The sequence below is a fragment of the Hylobates moloch genome, unplaced genomic scaffold (genome assembly GCF_009828535.3).
Source record: "Hylobates moloch isolate HMO894 unplaced genomic scaffold, HMol_V3 SCAFFOLD_3, whole genome shotgun sequence".
NCBI lineage: Eukaryota > Metazoa > Chordata > Mammalia > Primates > Hylobatidae > Hylobates > Hylobates moloch.
The window spans coordinates 24938351-24951669 of NW_026652278.1; positions in this window are offsets into that span (position 1 = coordinate 24938351).

Genomic DNA, 13319 nt, shown 5'->3' on the forward strand with positions numbered 1-13319 from the left:
TCTCATTGATCTGTCTAATATTGACAGTGGGATGTTAAAGTCTCCCATTATTGTTTTGTGGTAGTCTAAGTCTCTTTTTAGGTCTCTCAGGACTTCCTTATGAGTCTTTGTGCTCCTGTATTGGGTGCATATGTATTTAGGATAGTTAGCTCTTCTTGTTGAATTGATCCCTTTACCATTATGTAATGGCCTTCTTTGTCTCTTTTGATCTTTGTTGGTTTAAAGTCTGTTTTATCAGAGAGTAGGATTGCAACTGCTGCTTTTTTTTTTTTTTTTTTTTTTGCTGTCAATTTGCTTGGTAGATCTTTCTCCATCCCTTTATTTTGAGCCTATGTGTGTCTCTGCACATGAGCTGGGTCTCCTGAATACAGCACACAGATGGGTCTTGACTTCTTATCCAATTTGCCAGCCTGTGTCTTTTAATTGGGGCATTTAGCCCATTTACATTCAAGTTTAATATTGTTATGTTTGAATTTGATCATGTCATTATGATGTTAGCTGGTTATTTTGCCCGTTAGTTGATGCAGTTCTTCCCAGCATCGATGGTCTTTACAATTTGGCATGTTTTTGCAGTGGCTGGTACTGGTTGTTCCTTTCCATGTTTAGTGCTTCCTTCCCATTTTTAGTGCTTCCTTCAGGAGCTCTTGTAGGTCTGGCCTGGTGGTGACAAAATCTCTCAGCATTTGCTTGTCTGTAAAGGATTTTATTTCTCCTACACTTATGAAGCTTAGTTTGGCTGGATATGAAATTCTGGGTTGAAAATTCTTTTCTTTAGGAATGTTGAATATTGGCCCCCATTCTCTTCTGGCTTGTAGGGTTTCTGCCCAGAGATCTGCTGTTAGTCTGATGGGCTTCCCTTTGTGAGTAACCCAACCTTTCTCTCTAGTTGCCCTTATCATTTTTTCCTTCATTTCAACCTTGGTGAATCTGACAATTATGTGTCTTGGGATTGCTTTTCTCGAGGAGTATCTTTGTGGCGTTCTCTGTATTTCCTCAATTTGAATGTTGGCCTGCCTTGCTAGGTTGGGGAAGTTCTGGATAATATCCCGAAGAATATTTTCCAGCTTGGTTCCATTCTCCCCATCACTTTCAGATACACCAATGAAACGTAGATTTGGTTTTTTCACATAGTTCCATATTTCTTGGAGGCTTTGTTCTTTTCTTTTTATTCTTTTTTCTCTAAACTTCTCTTCTCACTTCATTTCATTAATTTGATCTTCAGTCACTGATACTCTTTCTTCCAGTTGATTGAATCAGCTACTGAAACTTGTGCATGCATCACGTAGTTCTCGTGCCATGGTTTTCAGCTCATTTAAGGTCTTCTCTACACTGTTTATTCTAGTTAGCCATTCGTCTAATCTTTTTTCAAGGCAGGCGTGCCTCATTGAGCTGCAGTGGGCTCCACCCAGTTCAACCTTCCAGGCCTCTTTGTTTACCTACTCAAGCCTTTTTAGCTTCCTTGTGATAGGTTCAAACATCCTCCTTTAGCTTGAAGAAGTTTGTTATTACTGACTTTCTGAAGGCTACTTCTGTCAACTCATCGAAGTCATTCTCCATCCTGATTTGTTGTGTTGCTGGCCAGGAGCTGCGAACCTTTGGAGGAGAAAGGGCACTCTGGTTTTTAGAATTTTCAGCTTTTCTGCTCTGGTCTCTCCCATCTTTGTGGTTTTACCTACCTTTGGTCTTTGATGATGGGGACAGATGGGGTTTTGGTGTGGATGTCCTTTTTGTTGATGTTGATGCTATTCCTTTGTTTGTTAGTTTTCCTTCTAACAGTCAGGTCCCTCAGCTGTAGGCCTGTTGGAGTTTGCTGGAGGTCCACTCCAGAGCCTGTTTTCCTGGGTATCACCAGCAGAGGCTGCAGAACAGCAAATATTGCAGAACAGCAAATATTGCTGCCTGGCCCTTCCTCTGGAAGCTTAGTCTCAGAGTGGCACCTGGCTATATGAGGTGTCAGACAGCCCCTACTGGGAGGTGTCTCCAAGTTAGGCTACACAGGGGTCAAGGACCCACTTGAGGAAGTGGTCTGTCCATTCTCAGAGCTCCAACACCGTGCTGGGAGAACCACTGCTCTCTTCATAGCTTTCAGACAGGGACATTTAAGTCTGCAGAAGTTTCTTCTGCCTTTTATTCTGCTATGCCTTGCCCCCAGAGGTGGAGTCTATAGAGGCAGGTGGGCCTCATTGAGCTGCGATGGGCTCCACCCAGTTTGAGCTTCCAGGCCACTCTGTTTACCTACTCAAGCCTCAGCAATGGTAGATGCCCCTCCCCCAGCCAGGCTTGCAGCCTCACAGTTCGATCTCGGACTAGCAGCGAGCAAGGCTCCATGAGCATGGGACCCGCTGAGTCAGGCGTGGGATATAATCTCCTGGTGTGCCATTTGCTAAGACCCTTGGAAAAGCAATGTTTAGGTGGCAGTGTCCTGATTTTCCCAATACAGTCTGTCATGGCTTCCCTTTGCTAGGAAAGGGAAAACCCCCCAACCCCTTATGTTTCCTGGGTGAGGCAATGTCCTGCTCTGCTTCGGCTTGCCCTCCATGGGCTGCACCCACTTTCCGACCAGTTCCAGTGAGATGAACCAGGTACCTCAGTTAGAAATGCAGAAATCACCCATCTTCTGTGTCGATCATGCTGGGAGCTGCAGACCAGAGCTGTTCCTATTCGTCCATCTTGAAGCAGACCTCCATTGCATCTTAAAGAGAGCAGAGGGAGTCAGACTGACAGCTTGTCATTCTTCAGAATCTGAAGCTCTAAGAAAATATTTACAATGATGCTCATCATAGCATTTCTTGCAACAGAAAAGAATAGGAAATACTGAAATTAGAAAATATAAGAATGTAGCTAAATAAATCATTGTGTGAAATATTCTATAATGTGGATATATCATCATTACATAATGGTGTGAAAAGATTTCTACAACTTAATATTGAGTGAAAACAGAAAATTGTAGAATATGAGCAATTTGAAATAATTAAGTAAACCCTAAAGTAGCACTGAATATGCAAATACATGCATGCATTTATTTATAAGTATAGAAATGAATGTGGAAGGGGGAATATCAAAATGATAACAATGAGAACCTCTGGAAAGTATCTAAGATTGCAGATGGTGAGAGACATCCTTAAGGGAAAATTTAGTTATGTGTGATACATTTAAAAATGAATAATATTCTGTATTTTAACTCTAGAATTAACCAATGTAAAATCTCATCTATTTATTAGTGCTTAATTTTCTTTTTGTTAAATGTTGTGTGCTCCTTCCAAAACCAAGGTTTCAAATAATGGTGAAAAATATCAAAATGAAATTGCAACTTAAAATAAACTAATCTTTATATTAAGTGAGCATGAATCCACATTACTCTCTCAGTATTTAAGTGTGCATATAGGTAGATCCACATTTATTAAAAATTCTAAGAATGAGATCACATTTTATTAAAAATGTAATAAAATGTTTTAAATATAAATTTACTTAACTTATAAGGAGAACAAACTGTAGTGATGGCTGAAATTCAAATAAATGTTATCTTGTCATAAGATGTACCATTTCCTAAAATACTCTTTTAAGGGCAGATTTTCACCCTAGCTGCTAAAATCCCTTTTCTATATTTCCTGATTTTTCATAGTTATGTTAATATTTTTACACTGACAAGGTTTTTGGCATTTTGTTATATAACCATAACTCTTTTTTTTTTTTTTAAGTTCTGGGATACATGTGCTGAACATGCAGGTTTGTAACATAGGTGGACATGTGCCATGGTGGTTTGCTGCACCTATCAACCTGACATCTAGGTATTAAGCTCTGCACGCATTAGATATTTGTCCTGATGCTCTCCCTCCCCTTTCCCCCACCCCCTGACAGTCCCTGGTATGTGATGTTCCACTCCCTCTGTCCACATGTTCTCATTGTTCAGCTCCCACTTTTGAGTGAGAACATGCAGTGTTTGGTTTTCTGTTCCTGTGTTAGTTTGCTAGCATGATGGTTTTCAACTTCATCCATGTCCCTGCAAAGGACATGAACTCATTCTTTTTTATGGCTGCATAGTATTCCTTGGTGTATATGTGCCACATTTTCTTTATCCAGTCTATCACCAATGGGCATTTGGGTTGGTTCCAAGTCTTTGCTATTGTGAATAGTGCCTCAATCAACATATGTGTGGATGAGTCTTTGTAGTAGAATGAGTTATAATCCTTTGGGTATATACCCAGTAATGGGATTGCTGTGTCAAATGGTATTTCTGGTTCTAGATCCTCGGGGAATCACCACACTGTCTTCCACAATGGTTGAACTCATTTACCCTCCCACCAACCATGTAAAACTGTTCCTATTTCTCTGCATCCTTGCCAGCATCTGTTGTTTCCAGACTCTTTAATGATTGCCATTCTAGCTGGAGTGAGATGGTGTCTCATTGTGGTTTGGATTTTCATTTCTCTAATGACCAAAGATGATAAGCTGTTTTTCATATGTTTGTTGGCCACATAAATGTTTTCTTTTGAGAAGTGTCTGTTCTTATCCGTTGCCTGCTTTTTGATGAAGTTGTTTGTTTCTTTCTCATAAATTTGTTTATGTTGCTTGTAGATTCTGGATTTTAGCCCTTTGTCAGATGGATAGATTGCAAAAATTTTCTCCCATTCTGTACGTTTCCTGTTTGCTCTGATGATAGTTTCTTTTGCTGAGCTAGCTTATAATTTTAGTTGGATCCCATTTATCAATTTTGGCTTTTGTTGCAATTGCTTTTGGTGTTTTATTCACAAAGTCTTTGCCCATGCCTATGTCCCAAATGTTATTGCCTAGGTTTTCTTCTAGGGTTTTTATGGTTTTAGGTTTTATGTTTAAGTCTTTAATCCATCTTGAGTTAATTTTTGATAAGGTGTCAGGAAGGGGTCCAGTTTCTGTTTTCTCCACGTGGCTAGCCAGTTTTTCCAGCACAGTTTATGAAATAGGGAATCCTTTCCCCATTGCTTGTTTTGTCAGGTTTGTCAAAGATCAGATAGTTGTAGATGTGTGGTGTTATTTCTGAGGCCTCTGTTCTGTTCCATTGGTCTATATCTCTGTTTTGGTACCAGTACCATGCAGTTTTGGTTACTGTAGCCTTATAGTATACTTTGAAGTCAGGTAGTATGATGCCTTCAGCTTTGTTCTTTTTGCTTAGGATTCTTGTGGCTATATGGGCTCCTTTTTTGGTTCTGTATGAAATTTAAAGCAGTTTTTTTCTAGTTCTGTGAAGAAAGTCAAGGGTAGCTTGATGGAAATAGCATTGAATCTGTTAATCACTTTTGGCAATGCGGCAATTTTCACCATATTGATTCTTCCTGTCTGTGAGCATTTGTTTTTCCATTTGTTTGTGTCCTCTGTTATTCTTGAGCAGTGGTTTGTAGTTCTTGAAGAGGTCCTTCACATCCCTTATAAGTTGTATTCCTGGGTATTTTATATTCTTTGTAGCAATTGTGAATGGGAGTTCACTCATGATTTGGCTCTCTATTATTGGTGTATAGGAATGCTTGTGATTTTTGCACATGGATTTTTTTCCCTGAGACTTTGCCGAAGTTGTTTGTCAGCTTATGGAGATTTTGGGCTGAGATGATGGGGTTTTCTAAATATACAATCATGTCATCTGCAAACATAGACAATTTGACTTCCTTTCTTCCTATTTGAATACGCTTTATTTCTTTCTCTTGCCTGATTTTTCTGGCCAGAACTTCCAATACTATGTTGAATAGAAGTGGTGAGAGAGGGCATCTTTGTCTTGTGCTGTTTTTTAAAGGAAATACTTTCAGCTTTTGCCCATTTACTATGATATTGGCTATGGGTTTGTCATAAATAGCTCTTATTATTTTGAGATAATTTTATAGTAATGTTGAATCAAAATTGGAATGGATTAACTTCTTACCACCACTTTCCAGTTAAAAAAAAATCACAGTTTCTTCATTCCTAAATTCTTTCTTTGATTGACAAACTTTAGAGACTAATCATTTATCTTTTGACTTTAAATTTCGATGCAGGAAAGTCTGAAACCAGTCTAATTTAAAACTTATAATTTCTCTCCTTTCCTGGGAGAATTGTTTTCTTATTCTTGTAGTTCAGTAGCTTAACTGGTATATGAGTTAGAATTTAGTATTTTATGTCCATTTTTTATGCTATACTGTATGTCCCTTTAAATGTTCAGGTTTTAAAAATTAATTTTAGAAATAAATATTTTTATATTTTTAAACAAATTATTTATTGAACTTTTTTTTCCACAAACAACAAATTTTCTTACATGAATTTTTTTATTTGCTTCCTAATTTTATAATCTCTGTTTATCTCTATATCCTAGTATTTGAGTTTTTTCAAGGTAACTATTTTGTTCCATGTTTTTCTAATTAATTTATTACTTCTGCCTTGGTACTGAATTTGCAACCTTAGGTATATCTGGACTATTCCCCTTCATTTACTTCTGACATCATTTCCTCTTGTCTTTAAGTTCATCTTGAAGTTTTTTGTTTGCTGTTATATAGTTGTAAATGTTGAGAAGATATAATTAAGAAGTCTTTTCCCCACCCAGAAAACCTCTTCAAAAAGGTAGAAGAGAAAGAAACCAATGTTATTATTGAATAAGCATTAAATCAGAACTTAATTGCATCACAAGCAATGTGCCAGAAGTCGTAGACTGAAAGAAATCTACATTTTTATACTGCCAAGCAGATACAATCCATTACATATATGTTCTCAAGATATACAAGAACTAGTCCTCAAGTAATAGAACTGAACAGCACCATTTGTCGCACACAATTCACCTGGTGAGCACCTGTATTTGCTGTTTCACTTTATCCAGAGGAAAAATAAACTTTTAATATCTTTATGACAAGAAGTATTTTTGCAACTTAGGACAAGGCATCTGTGAAGGTTGCTACCTTCCTACAATCACTGGGAGATAAAAGTGCTATCTTGATAATTACATTTCAAAGAGATAGCCCCCATGTTTTTGGAAAGAAATGCTTAAGTCTTAAACCTGTCAAGAGGCTTATTAGGGTTTAAAAAGACTTACATGCTTTTCAAAGACACAGAAAACAACTGAAGAGTTTTCTGGAGTAAATGCTTTAAGAAATGAAAGAAGGAAAAGTTTCTTCCTTTATATTCAGGAGAGAAATTAAACCTCTTACTTTAATTTATATTTCCCCTTCCATAAACCCTTGTGAGTAATATCCTCCTTCTTAAGCTGTATTTTCTTCTACATCTGAATCTTTGACTTTCTTATTATTGATGAAAAAATCCAAACTCTGTAAAATATTTGAAGATGTTTCATCTGAGCCAGATATTAGTGACCATGCCCATCACACAGCCTCAGGAGGTCCTGGGAACATTTGCCCAAGGTGATTGGTTTAAAACGTGGGTTACAACGTGGTTTATTTATCACCCATGGTGATTGGGTTACAACATTTTAGGGAGACAGAAGTTACAAAGACACATATTAATACATGTAAAGTAAATATTGATTTGGCCCCAAAAGGCAAGATATCTCAAAATAGGCTTCTAGGTGATAAGTGGATTCAAACATTTTATTTTTGGCAATTGGTTGAAAAAGGTTAGCTTTGCCTAAAGAGTTGAAGTCAGCAGAAAGAAATGCTTGAGTTAAGATAAAGAGGGTTGTAGAAACCACAATTCTTGTTATGTAGGTGATGACTCTAAGTAGCAGACTCCAGAGAGAATAGATGTGCATGTCTCTTATCAGATCTTAAAAGGTGTCAGACTTTCTGGAAAAGACCTTGCAGGGGCCATAGGGTCTTAGCTCCCTAAAGGTCCACTAAAAATCACTGACATGAGGCAGATTGATTAATAGGAGAATAGGCATACAAATTTATTTAACATGTGTACATGTGAGCCTTCAGAATAAAGACCCAACTTCCCAATGAGTTTCAGAAACTTATATACTATCCTGAGGCCAGTAAATTATGCAGACTCAGAGCATGACCAGAAATAGATAAATCAGGTTTAGTGGCAAGAGAGGTTAAAAGAGAAAGTAAGAAGCTTGGCTAGCAAAGATGACCTTGCTATGCAGATGAACGTTCCTTCAAAACATTCCTTCAGAGAGAGTAGATGGTAAATGTTTATTTTCAGATATTTAGAAGTGTCAGACTCTCAGTCTTTTCTGGATCAGGGAAAGGCATAGAAAGGGGAAGTGGTTGCATTAATGGAGATTCTCTACAGGTGCAAATTTTCTCCACTTAAGACAGCTTTGCAAAGCCACTTCTGCCTGTTGGCGAAATGGTAGTAATGTCAGAATATGTCAAAGAAATATATTTTGGGATAAATTAATTTCCTTAACCTAGTAAGGGTAGGAGATCATCAACAGAATGCAAATTTCCCACACAAAAGATGGCATTGTGGGGCTATTCCAAAATATGTCAAAGATATATACTTTGACATAAAAGATTTTAATTTCTTAAACCCAGTAAGGGAAGGAGATAATCTACAGAATACAAATTTTCCCCACAAGAGATGGCTTTGCAGGGCAATTCCAAACATGTCAAAGAAGTATATTTTGGGGTAAAAGGCTTTGATTTCCTTCAGGGCCTGCTATCTGTCATGTGACTGTATAACACACTCAGGTTGGAGGTTAGTATCTGATTGTTATGAAGAGTCTATTTTGTCAGTCTTATGACCTCTATTTTAATGTTAATGTTGTTCAGTTATGTCTAAATTCCAAAGGGTGGAGGGTATAGTGAGGCACTTCTTATCACTCCTTCTAGTCATGGCCCGAACTCATCTTTCAGGTTTCTTTGGCATCTTCTTGGTCAAGAGAGGAAGTTCATACAATTGATTGTGGGGCTTAGAATTTTATTTTTGGTTTAATTATAGTTTCCTTCCCCATTCATTTACTTAGTTGTTGTTGTTGTGTGTTTTTTTTGTTTTTTTGTTTTCCTAAGATTGGATGCAGGCAATTTTTGGGCTTCTTATCATTTTCCCAGAATATTTTATAGGCCTGGAGTCTTATCTCTCATACTGAATTGGTCTGGTTATTGGTTTTCACATGTTTCAACACTTACTTCGCAGTAGTCATTTCTGTAAGTTCTCAGTCAAAAGAGGATAATTATAAATATACTTTTTACACATCTCTAAAGTGAATACACTTGTGTGATTATTTAGAATTTTGTTTCCTCACCTGCATAGCTACTGTGGGGTTGGTCCCATGAGAACACCTTTTCTATTCGATGTCCAGGAGGGAATGCCTTTTCTTAATTCACACAGAATCCCCATACAGGCAGGCTTGGCCCTGTCTCAGATTGTGGCCAGTGCATTAAGTAGTTTCCTTTTTCTTCATTTTATTATCATCCTTTCTGTTTTTTGTTTGTTTGTTTGTTTTCAGGTGGAGGTGGCATTTCAATGTTCTCTCACTTTTGAAAGGGGCATTTTTTGAGGGTTCTCCATGTGTAATTCAAATGACTGGTCTCTGATACCAACTTTTAGCTTCGGTTTTCTTCAAGATTTGTTAGATCCATCAGTGGCTTCAGAGTGAGATGATTTTACCTTTCTTATGTGTACAATGGAGTAATTATGATAGCTAAGTTTTCCCAATTTTTGCCATTATCCCCATTCCAAGCTAATCACTTGATATTTGCACCTAGCTCTCACAAAAGCTTTATAAGATGAGTTTTGGAATTTCTGTTTTACATGATGAGACAGTAAGGCTCAAAGAAATTAGATGACTAATATATTATCACAAGATAGGTGGAGACAACATTTAAACCAAAATTTCTCCAATTATAAAGATCCTATTCTGAACCACTCTGCCTTATTTCATCCCTCCAGAGTTCTTGAGATGCACCAATGAGACAGCCAGGTGGGAAGGGCTCCTTGGTAGAAGCTCCAACCTGCACACTGGGAGGAATGTGCACTGGGGTGGAGTACTGGGAAAGTTACACCATTTGCAGTGGGGAAGAGCTTGGCCTCTCCTTTTCCTTGGTGGAACCTGGGATTCCATCTGCGAGGCAAGAAGCACACTAGCAGGACTCTGGCTTTTCAGAGTGTCCCTGTTTCCCTTTTTTCCCCTTTTTGCCCAGTGAAGTCCATTTTTTCTCACCCTTCAAAGTATCTGCGAGCCTAATCTCTCATGGCTGTGTGACAAGAACCTGGCTCCTAGCTGAACTAAGAAAAAAGTCCTACAACATTGGTAATATAATGTATGTGATACTTGGTGTATAAATGTCAAACAGTCTATTATTATTAGTTATTTTATTCTATTTCAGTCCTCACACTACAATTTACTAATTGTATGATATTAGGTCAGTCACAGAAGCCTCTCTGAACCTTGGATACTTCATTCGTAAAATCAAGATTTTAACTCCTTTATTATGTTTCACTAAAACTCAGATTTACTCATTTACTCCATTTATTCAATACATTTTAAAGATTTCAGAGAAAAGAAAGACACCGACTACTGGTATGGTTGAGGTGCAGAAAGACTGTGTTAGAAAGACTTTGAATGTTAAATTCTCAGCCTGCAGTTTTTCCCTATCAGCCCCATCTGACTTCTCTCTTGACCTTAGATTCTAGGCCTCATTACTTTTACTAACTTACTAACTATAAACTGACCACCATTGGTTTGTATTGTCTCAATTTTCTCTCCTGTTAAAAAGAAAATTCTGTCTTGTCTCATCTTAAATCTAACCACTCCACTGTGTATTGCACTCTGCTCCAGCCCCCTGTTAAGAGACCTCGGTTCCTTGTTAATGCTTCACTCTTTCCTAAATGTTCAAATGCTCTTTAAAAATTAAAACTAATTTTAAAAAACCCTCCATGGGTCTCCTGTTTCTCTCCAGCCCCTGACATGTTTCTGATATCCCTTTATAGAGAAAATATTTAAAAGAGTGGTACACTGTTGTGGTCCCCATTAAATCAGTTTCCTTTTTTTTTTTTTTTTTTTTTTTTTTTATCCTTTCTCCATCCTACGGTCAGAAATCACTTCCCTATTGTTAAGTCTGTTTTTTTTTTTTTTTTTTTTTTTTTTTTTTTTTTTTTTTTTTTTTTATCCTATCTCCATCCTACGGTCAGAAATCACTTCCCTATTGTTAAGTTCCAATTGAATTTTCTTAATCCTATTTTCCTCAGGCTCTGGGTAGCACTAAACATTGTTGAATACTGTGAAACGAAAAGTATTTGAGACAGGTCTCAATCAATTTAGAAGTTTATTTTACCATGGTTGAGGATGGGCCCAGGAAAAAGAGACACAAGTCACAGTAGGATCTGTGGCCCCCACTTTTTCTAAAGACAGCTTTGAAGTCTTCAGCATTTCAGTATTTAAAGAGGAAAAAAGCAGGTAGGAAAGAAAAGATGGAGGAAAAAATGAAGAGGGAAGGTACATAGTGAGGTAAGTGGTCACATGCTTGTGAGGTTTGATTAGCACACACAGAATCCACATGATGCGTGTGAAAGGAGAGGGTAGTGGAAGAGTATTTGTCTTATGCTCAGTAAGTCTCCATTTTACGTAAGATAAAGTAAAAATAAAATCAGGTAGAGGAAGAAGTCAAGTCTGTAAATATCTCCCAAACCTGTCTCCATCCCTACTGTAGTGTATAACTTGCAAGTCTTTCCTTCAGAACTCAGTCAACCATGTAAGTCTTTCCTTCAGAACTCACTCAACATTACTTTTGCTTTCAGAAGTTTTATCTGGTGCTAGCTTCCATATGAGCTTCTCCCCAGCAGTTGCTCTCTGCTGACAGGTACTATCTCATCCAATTTCAAGCGCCTCCCCAGGCACAGCCAATATCATATGACTGGTCAATGTATGGTACAAAGGCTAAACATTCTTGTTTTAACTTGAAACATCTCTAAGAGGCCATTTTCAGCCCCATAGAATGCATTGAAACCTCTGATTTAACAGCATCATGGTTCAACATCTCCCTCTGCCCAAGTTGGCTTCCCTCACCCAAGCCCTGCAGTAAACCACGTGTGTGTCTTTATCGGAATTTGTTTCCTTGCGGAAACAACCTATCACTATTCGCATTTATACTACTGTGATCTCCTATTTTTCTGTCTGATTTCACCCTGGCTCTTCAAGTACCTTCTGTACACTGCCCCTTAAGTGACCCTACTGAAATACCACTGGATCCTATCAAGATTTTGTGAAAGACTATGAGATAGATTCCCAACACAGTTAGTTTATATTTTAGTGCCCCACACATTATATTAGAAATAATGAGAGTTAAAACATTATGCTTATATAATAAATTTCTACATCCCAAGTGCCTGACACACAGTAGGTTCTTAGCATTTTTAATAAAAGTAAATGATTAATTACTCTTACTTAAACTCCTTAATAAATAACAGTGAGAAAAGCTAGTACACCAAAGAACTGAATTTTAATTTCTACTCTGAGTCCAATTAGTTGTATGACCTTAGGCAACTCAGAATGGATTTTGCAGCCAATAGAATTGGGAAGTATATCAACCAGGCAAGTTCCAATGAACTAACATATCTGACATTGCATAGTGATGTATGTCTACCAACTTATGATCAACCTCTGTCAGAGCTTACAGATGAACAAACAAGACAAAGAAGGGATAAATTTGAAACTGATTAAGAAATATAACTCATACAACTAAAATTAACATAAGCAGTACCTTGAAAATAGAAACCTATAGTATTAATGTTTTTAAAAATGAGAAGATGCTTCTCCATTTCTGTCCCTATAGATCCTTGTGTATTTATATATCTGAAATACACATGCCAATTACCCAGTATTTTTGGAATAAATTAATGTTTTCCTAATAAAGCAAAGAAAAGCTAACCACTGTTTAATGCAGGTTGTCTTATAAATACTGAGATATACTTTATTGTTTTTCTGTAGAGGGTCACAATGTTCAACCCATATATGTTGTGTGAAATTATTTTCTTCCCAAGTAAGTCATTCAAAATATAGGTGTGAATGTATCTGAGCAAACACATGTCAATTTTATGCTGAAAGAGTGCCAACTGGCCTTACTTATATGTAATTTTGTAAAACAATAAAGTCCTACCAGAACAATATTTGAGCGCCATCTGTTACGCAATAAATTTTGAATGGCCAACTAAATCTTTTGCCATTTGAAAAAAAAATCCCGGTAAAAAGAAGAAGAGAATTTCGGTCTACCCTTAACAAGGAAAATCAACCTTCTACAATCCAGACAATTTTACTTTCCTAATTTAGTAGTCTTTAACACAATAAACAATCTTAGATAATATTTCATTTTTATGCTTAGCAATACATTTCATTGACACCAGAAATAGCAATGGAAGTCCGGGGGGTGACATACTACCTCTGGGTATCTTGCCTCAAAGGAACAAAATATATTAACAATACTGTG